Source organism: Euprymna scolopes, chromosome 32 (assembly GCF_053919585.1).
Source record: "Euprymna scolopes isolate OS-2025 chromosome 32, ASM5391958v1, whole genome shotgun sequence".
NCBI classification, from domain to species: domain Eukaryota; kingdom Metazoa; phylum Mollusca; class Cephalopoda; order Sepiida; family Sepiolidae; genus Euprymna; species Euprymna scolopes.
Genome location: NC_136513.1, coordinates 71,890,823 through 71,900,822, shown reverse-complemented (window position 1 = coordinate 71,900,822; position 10,000 = coordinate 71,890,823). Strand labels below are relative to the sequence as shown.

General features: G+C 32.0%; 1 protein-coding gene across 1 annotated transcript in view; it reads left to right on the top strand.

Annotated features, from left to right (window-relative positions):
- The window catches only part of LOC145256429 (uncharacterized), a 160,268-nt gene that overhangs the window by 8,628 nt on the left and 141,640 nt on the right, over window positions 1-10,000 (top strand). The gene's annotated exons all lie outside the window — the stretch shown is intronic.

Below are 10,000 nucleotides of genomic sequence, written 5' to 3'. Positions count from 1 at the left end.
ATTTAATCTCCTGCAATCACTGAATCAATTTGCATCATCAGTGATTTACCATTAAACACTGTTTCGGGGATGAACTCTCTGTCTGTCTGTCTGTCTGTCTCTCTCTCTCTCTCATATATATATATATATATATATATATATATATATATATATATATATATATATATATATATATGTGTGTGTGTGTGTGTGTCAGGTCATGTCATATGCTACTGGTACCATGTATGTAACCCAGTACTACCTGCCTGATTGTCGGGTCACCGGCGACTAAACTGGTTCCCGCACCAGACTTGTTTGGTGAGGAGGGCGGCTAGTCTCCCTGAAGGATTAAAAACAAGATCTTTCAAAGGGCGAATGAACCCTTTTTCGGGGTCAACGGCCAACTAGCACTGGACCGTGTGTGTCTGTGTATGTATGTGTGCTGGGGTGGAGAGGGCTCCCGTAAGCCGTGGTGAAGGCAACCTTTCTAGAAGAAGTAAATCTCTGATTTAAAAAACCATTAAGCGGGAGGCCAGTACCCGCATTAAGCTGGTCTGCAGTTTAACTTGTTGCTGGCTATATTGCTCTTGCTTGTTGCTGAATCTCAACATTTTGAACCGAGAGAGAGACTTAGCTGTCGTACAAAGCTAAGACTGTAACATCATATGTGTATAGATACTCCCTCAGGCATTTGTCTATAAAAATGGTCCTGTGGCGATGGAAGTAATTTTTGGGCTCATGGACTTTAAGTGTCTGGGGGAGTGGCACTCGTCTGACAAGACGTTGCAATAATCATATATATATATATAGTTTTAAAATAATAGGCGGAAGTTTCTCGAGAGCTCTTTCGGCTATCATCTCGTCAGGAGAAAATCGATAGCGAACAAAATAATATTGTGTCGAAAAATAAAGAGTTCTAATGGGGAACTTATTAAATGTGCCAAAAGTACGGGGATACTAAAATAAATTTATTAACGTTTAAAAAACGATTAAAATATTGGCATAACGAGGGAGGAAAAAAAAAAAAAAAGCGGGAGAAAAGATTCAAACTTCCCCAAAGAGAAACAACGCGTTAGATGTTTCTTTTTGCCGGCACAAAGAAGGTTGACGCGCCGCGATAGAGACAGAATCCAAAATCTTTAAATGGTTTTTGGAGTCCGCTCTATGTAGCACCTCGAACCATTCTATTTTATATCTATCGGCACAGCACGGGTTGTCAACCAAATGCTGGCCAATAGCAGAGTCCAAGGCTGCAGAAGGAGGGAGACCACCAGACCCCATCCTCCCTTGTCTGATCTTCGATGGAACATGCTGGTTTACACGAGTCAAAAGGTGCAAGGATGTTCGCCCAACATAACCAGCATCGCACTGGCATTTGAATTGATATACAATATTACTATTTTGGATGTAAGGCAAACTCTCCTTGCGGAAAGACGGAAAAGCAGGTCTCGTAGTATATACCAAACGCAAGGACACAGAAAAAAAAAGCAGTCGTAAATACTTCTGTGAATCTGTTTGGAAAGTCTATTACTCTTTTTCCCAATCCACGGTAATTTTAAATAAACTGGGCATTTCAAGGGTCCAAACTTTTTAGGGGATTTAAAATCCGCAACCTTTTTTTTTTTTTTTTTTGAAAATACAGTCATCAATAAGGTCAACAGGATAACCATTATTGATGAATATTTCCCTGATCTTATCGAGTTCGGCGTCTAATCTGTTAGGCGAACAAATCATGAGGGCTCTATGTACATATATATGTATATATATATGTATATATATACATATATATATATATATACATATATATATACATGTATATACATGTATATATATACATATATATATACATACATGTATATATATATATATATACATATATATATACATACATGTATATATATATATATATATATATATATATATATATAACGCATGGGACTTTTTGGTCAAGATCAAAGTGTAGTATCTGTTCTTCAGATGCTGCGCTTCTATTTCTTGTTCTCTTTCGGTGGAGGAGAAATCCTTCACGACTGAGACAATTTTTATTTTTGTACCTTTTCTACACGTTAAAAACGACCCTGGTGTCTAACTCTGTCCCGTGGGGAGGCATAGTAAATAGGTACATTATAATTAATTAAATTAGTGTGTCCCATCTTAAAATAAATAAATAAATATAAATAAACAAAAAAAATAAAAATCATGTCTGATAGCTGTGTTTTAAGAATAAATTCCCAATATTTTTCTTTTCTCTCCTTTCTATTTTTTCTACTTTTACTCTCTTCTCTAGTTTCTATCTTTTTATTTTTTTAATTTTTTATTCGGTTTCTAGTTTCATTAAATGGCTGACCTCGATTACGGCCACAAATATCTTATCGCCTGACAACGTCTTTTAAACTGAAACAGTAAATTTATTTTAGCAAGGTATGTTATATATATATATATATATATATATATATATATATATATATATATATATATATATATATATAGTAATTTATAAAATATATATGGCGATTAAGCTACACTGAATATTCCGTGTTTCATCCACTCTAGGATTCTTCAGGCTTAAGCATAAGCCTGAAGAATCCTAGAGTGGATGAAACGTGGAATATTCAGTGTAGCTTAATCGCCATATATATTTTATAAGCCTGAAGAATCCTAGAGTGGATGAAACACGGAATATTCAGTGTAGCTTAATCGCCATATATATTTTATAAATTACTAACTAGCTCTACCTACGTATTGAGCACTTTTGAAGTAAATACTTAAAGTTTACGCATAAATTTATACTTTGTACATTAATTTTATTTGAGTAAATGAATTAGTTATATATATATATATATATATATATTGTTATGATAGTCTTAATCGAGGATTCCAAATTGGAATTTATTCCAGAGTACGTATCTTGTAATTTGACAAGACATGACTGGACATACCATATACTATACATATGTAACTCTATATATATCAACTATTTTATTATGCAATAAAATATAATAATCACAAAACAAAACACTTGATATTGTTTAAAGCAAAATTTTTCACTGCTAGTAGTTATAATAAAATAATAAATATTTATTTTAAACTACCAGTAAAACTAAAATCTATTGATCACCCCCCTCCCCCACAAGTGTGTTTTATGTTTGAGAAAATATATGCACATTTAACCCATGTTTTTACAATAATCTGAAAAATAACAACTTTATAGATAAATATTTAGAAATTTATAAAGAATCAGAATCAGAAATTGCATCGGAATTGGGAATTTAGTTTGGAATCAGTAATTGAATCAGGAAAAAATATTGGAATCGTCCCATCACTAATATATATATAAATGACAAAGCGTCTATATTCCAAATTGCAAGATGTTGGTCATCTTACTGTTTATTTCTTTCAGCATCTGTTTCGTAGTGCAGACACAATCATATAATTATTTTGTCAGTTTTTGAATATTTTCTGCCCTGACTCATCAGACGAATAAGAACTCATTAAGTTTAAAAAGTATATATATATATATATATATATATATATATATATATATATATATATATATATATATATCATGCAAGGAGGATGAAGGGAGAGAAGCAAGGCTACCATGCACACACACACACACACACATAATATGGTAACTAAAAAGGGGCAAGATTATACGCCATTAAAAACGTTGAATAGACTTACTAAATGCTTAATATGTAAGTTTTAATGTAACAGAAAAGAAAATAAGAAAGAATAAATGTGTAACCAATTTACAAAGACAGGGATGAGCAGCTAATAAAGGTGGGCTGGAAAGAGACAGCAAAGCCTAACCTACGACACACACACACACACACACACACACACACACACACACGCACACTTTTTTCTTACTTTGCGTTTTGTATTTTTTGAGAGGTTCTTTTAGTTTTGGGGGAAGGCTTTTCATATTTTAATATATAGCACTAGCCTGGGTGCCCGGCGTTGCATGGGTGTTTGGAATAGGCAGGCAGACTCAAACTCGTGACGCGAAGGCAGAAAAGAAAGTGAAAGAAAATCTGATGTCTTACCTCTACTCTATGACTTTTTAAAACGATCAAAAAACAGATAGAGACGATGTCCGTTTGCGAATCTGAGATATTACGATCTAGGAAGCATGCAAAAACTCCTGTTATCTAACCAATGTGAGAATTTTCTTGTTATTTGTCGAAATTATTGTCTGTGCTAGATTAGGCATTGTAGAGTATGACATTTTTATGGAGTTTTTGTTTAATATGGTACTATACTTATGCGGGTATTTAAAGGATTTTTCCACTATTCTGAAAAATTCTTTTGATATGTTAGTTTTTACATTGGAGCTGAAAGGAGGATTGAACCAAATGCCTTTTTTATGTCTTACTTTTCTATTCTTATTAAATTGTTTTTGGTTTGGGATTGCGTAGGGGGCTGTGTACTTAATGAGGAGATTGATATTGTTAGAAACATTTTGTTGTTATTTTGTTGTTGTTAGTTTTCATTGTCATATTATGGGTAATCACTGAATTTAGTTTTCTCACTAAACGGTGTTTTTTGTTATATTCTATGCGTTCTTTATATCCTGAATTCCTTAAAGTATTATTGTAGAATGTCGATACCTGGTCAAAGGCTTTTTTGTCAGCTGATAGATTTGATATTCTTTTGGAGATAGACGGAACTATTGACTTGATTATTGACTTTGGGTGATTAGATTGTTTGTGTACATAAAATAGGTTTAGATTTGGTTTATGGTACGGGGTGCAAGATTCATAACATAGATACATCTAAAAAGTTGGATGTTTTTTTATTTGAGTCAACATCGATTGTTAATCTAAAGTTTTTGAAAAATTCGTGTAGTTTTTTTGATAGTGTTATTGTATTGTCTTGGTCTCGTGGGGGTAACGAATAATGCGTCATCCTTGTAAAGCCCTCCTTGTAGGTTATTGAATTCTATACTAATTTCTTTTAATAAATAAAGCCCCACTAAGTCGGTTACTTGAGCACTATCAGACGATCCCATTATTATGTCGAACTCATTAGGGGTATCTTTCCTTGTCCAATATTTACCTTCAAAATTTATTAGAGATCGCCTGGCTAATAAGATTAATTTAATCTCTAAATTCGTTATGCCCGAATGTTTTTTTTTTGCAAATATTAGTGTCTTATTTAATAGTATTGGGGAGATTGAGTGATAGTAATTATTTATATCGAAAGTGATAAAGTTTAGTTTTTGCTTATCCTCAAGTTTTAAAAACCAATTTATAACTGAGTCAGTGCATTGCCAAAGTGGGAACTTAACTTTATCTCTAATGGAAGGTATGATTCTATCTAAGATTTTCTTGCTTACTAGACCAATATCCGACCTGGATGGACAAATTAGTCTAATGGAAGGGTTCTCGTGGAAGTTATTTTTTGTGGTCCTTCAATGTAAATCTGGGAGTGCCAGGAGTGACATTTTCTGTATTAAGTAAGTTTTTAGCATCTAAGTTGATTTCATCTATTTTGTTTTCGTGAGCAGGTTTATAGGAACTTTTACTGACTTTTGTAGCGAAATTATTTATTTTCCTAGTGGTACTGTTAGATGTGTGTCTGTTATTCTTAAATTTTATATTTTTGACTAAATCAATCATCATGTTTTCAAAATTTTCAAGTTCTGGGTTAAACATAGGGTGTTGATTTGTTTTAAGCCCGTAGAATTTAGCAGCAGTTCTTTGTAATTTCTTCTGTTCATTATTAGAGTTAACTGGAAGACCCGTTTTAAGTGTTTCAGGATGTTGAACTTGTTTTTTGTTATGTTTTTCTTGTTGGTGTTTTGATCAAAATGGTAGGCTTTCCATCTGACATTTATAAGGAACTTTTTAATGGCCTGTACAAGCTTATGTATGTATGAACGTTTAGAGGGAATAGGTATATTTTTAGCGGAAATCAGTAAGTATTCTTTGTCAAACATATTTAGGAGGGATGAAAAAGCTCATCCTTTTTTGGAGGGAGCTTAATATTCTTCAGAATAATTTTATTTAACAATCAGTTGGTATGGAAACCTGTGATTATAAGATTTACAAAATATTACTGGCAATAATATTCTATGAGTATTATCCCATCTAAATAAGAATTGCTCGATATGCAAGATAGAGCAAATAAATTAATTGTAGTGATTCAATGAATTTCAAAAAACCCTTATTGAAATGAAGTGTTTGAGTTTCATTTCAAAGAATTTTTATTATTCTAAGCAAGACAAAGAATACTTTAGAAATTTAATCTCCTTGTCTTACTTAGAATAATAAACATCTTTGATATGAAACTCAAACACTTCATTTCAATAAGGGTTTTGTGAAATTCATTGAATCACTACATATATATATATATATATATATATATATATATATATATATATATATATATACACACACACACATGAGGGGCGTGCAATAAGTAATGTCCCTGACCCACTTCCCATAGCAGTAGAGCAACGAAACTTGGCACAGTTATTAGTCTTTCTCTACATAGGAACTACCCAGTTATGCATTTCTCCCATCGTTTGATGCAGCTCTGGAGACCGTTTTTGTAGAACACCCCAGGTTGGTCCTCCAACCACGATGTGACTTCAGAAATCAAGGCTGCATCATCTGGGAAGTGCTTTCCTTTCAAAAACAACTTCATGGCTGGGAAGAGATGAAAGTCAGAGGGTGCAAGGTCATGAGAGTAGGGAGGATGGGGGATATTTCATAACCACATGCCTGTGCTTCTGATTTGGGGACATGCGAGTTGTGGACCGGAGCGTTGTCCTGCAGGAGGAGAGTACCTTTGCTGATCTTGCCCGCCTTTTGATTTTGATAGCTTCCCTTAATTTCCTCAAAAGTGAAGCATAATAGACTCCTGTAATTGTGGTACCATTTGCCAGGAAATCTGTCATCACTACTTCGTCCTGGTCTCAGAAGACTGTGAGCATGACCTTGCCAGCGAAGGGCTGCACCCTTGCCTTCTTTGGAGGTGGTGAGTCCAAGTGCTTTCACTGCATTGACTGGGCTTTGGTTTCTGGATCATAGTGATGGACTCAGGTTTCATCCTGTGTAATCAGTCTTTTGAAAAACATTGACTCATCTTCTTGGCACATCTCCAAATTCATCCTCGAGCACTCAACGCGTTCTCGCTTCTGGAATGGTGTGAGCAACCTGGGAATCACTCTGGCAGACACATGCATATGCAAATGGTCATGAATGATAGTTTCCACAGACCCTGTACTAATCTTGACATCTTGGGCTATTTGGCGAATAGTAATGCACCGATCTTCCAAAATGGCAGCCTTAACTTGACGGACAGATGCCTCATCAATGGTAGAAGGGGGGCGACCGGGTCTGGGAGTTGTTTCCACAGACTTCCGGCCATGTTTGAATTTACGATGCCATCGTTTTACAAGGTCATATGATGGGGCATTATCACCATAAGTTTCTTTCATTTCATCAAAAGTCTCCTGTGGTATGCGTCCTTTCAAATACAAAAATCGGATCACTGCTCGACATTCAGCAGGCTCCATTTCACACCTGACTCAGTTCAAACACCTGTAAAACAGAAACCACAATTAGTTCAGAGCTGTAATTTGCCACATAACCCGTAGAGATATAAATCATTGCACATGCAGAATTTCAGCTAGATCAGACAACTGGAAGTGGGTCAGGGGCATTACTTATTACACGCCCCTCGTATATATATATATATATATATATATATATATATATATATATATATATATATATATATATATATATATATAAACCTGATAATAGGGGACCATTTTAGCTCTCTTCAGCCGATACTCATCTGTTTTATAACCGAAATTGGAAACATACACATACTTTATAAGATCTCGTACAAATTTCCTCTTTTTAAACAAGCTTTAATTTCAAATGATAAAATTTTAAAATAACATCCGTTTTAATATTTTGGACGCCAAAGAAGAAGAAAAAAAAACAAGAAAAAGAAAAGGAGAACTTGTATATACTTAAATGTTTCTGTTATATATTATTCTAATATACGTAAACTATTTATCGCATGACCTACGAAAAAATATGGTTTATTAAATTTATCAATTAAAAAATTTTCCGATCTTAAATGGAATTGTTTTTATCCTAACACAATTTCTTAACTAGTCTAAGTTTGTAAAGTCTAATCTAACTTTGTAAAGTCTAACTTTGTAAAGGCCTATAGCCTAGTTTAACTTTGTAAAGACCTGAAACCTAATTATTTTTATTTTTATTTAACACTAATTTTTCTTCTATATGTTCTATATAACAAATGTTTATATTTTTCCTTCCAATGCCTTATTTAATATGGGTCAAGTGTAAATTTCTTTTAAATAGTCTGAAGAAACCTATCTTACATAAATTTTAATAATATTCTCCAAAATTTTATTCTAAAATACCAATTCATCAGATTGAACAAATTTATTAATTTTAAATCAAAGCTAAAAATAAAATCAATATTAACTCCAAATTTAAATTTTAATTATATTATATATCAGGTGTGAAACCCATAGTACCGATAACATGTTTCATTTAAACTTTATAAAAATAAAAATATAAATAATACACTTTTATTTTTGGAATTTTTCCTCATAATAGAGTACTCTGCTGGAATCCTTTTTTCTAATAAGTATAATTAATTAATATATATATATATATATATATATATATATATATATATATATATATATATGTGTGTGTGTGTGTGTGTGTGTGTGTGTGTGTGCGTGTCAAAACATCGTTAATTCATTACCCACACACAGCAGCAGCAGCAGCAGCAGCCGTATAGCGCAATGGTGAGAAGCCTTGACTGTCATTTGGGCGGTCGGGTTTCACTCCTGGCTTGAGGCAGTTGCCTGTCTAGCCGCACTGATGAGCTGTGAAATAGTGAAACAGTACTGTATGTGGATGACTATATATATATATATATATATATATATATATATATATACATATATATATATATATATATATATATATATATATATATATATATAGTCATCCATATATATATATATATATATATATATATATATATATATATATATATATATATATATATATAGTCATCCACATACAGTACTGTTTCGCTGTTTCACAGCTCATCAGTGCGGCTATATATATATATATATACATATATATATATATATATATATATATATATATATATATATATATGTATTTAAATTTTATGATTTGAAAAAGTTAATCTTTAAATACAGAATTTTTTATTGTTTGCAAACAAACAATACAATTGAATAAATCGATTTCCTTAACCCATGTGTTTGCGATGCTTATTCATTTCCTCAGAGGAAAAATATTATCAAATGTTTACATATCAATATATTTCCTTTCATTCTTCTGAAGTTAATCTCTATGTATGATATATATATATATATATATATATATATATATATATATATATATATATATATATATATATATATATATATATATATGTCTAACGAGTATATTGTGGAGCCATATATATATATTTCTAACGAGTATATTGTGGAGCCAAAGGAAAAAGGTTAATATGGTAAAGCATGATTCAAATACTAAAGAAAATGAGGTTCATAGTTGATAAAATATTTATATTATAAAGAAAGTTTTGTTTTAAATAATTACTTTCAGTTTATGAAATAATGTTTAGATTGCTGAGGTGTTTTTTTTATAATGCCCACAATTTAATGAGGTTTCTTGTTTTTTATTGAGTAACTTATCCGTATCTTTTAATCTCGTAATACATAATTTTTCAGCAAAACATAAATAACAAAGGGAATTACATGTTTTCCATATTTTTATAATCGGTTTTCCTTTCCATAAAAAGAACATGTCTCGAATAAGAACAGAGGTAATTGACGAAACAAGAAGAAGACTGAAACAGTAAATTTATTGTAGCGGTAATTTTGTTTACCTAAATTGAATAAAATAGCACCTTACTCTTTTAATTGAACTATTAACAACCTTGTGGAAATTCAATGTTTTTTACTTTTGTATACTTTTAA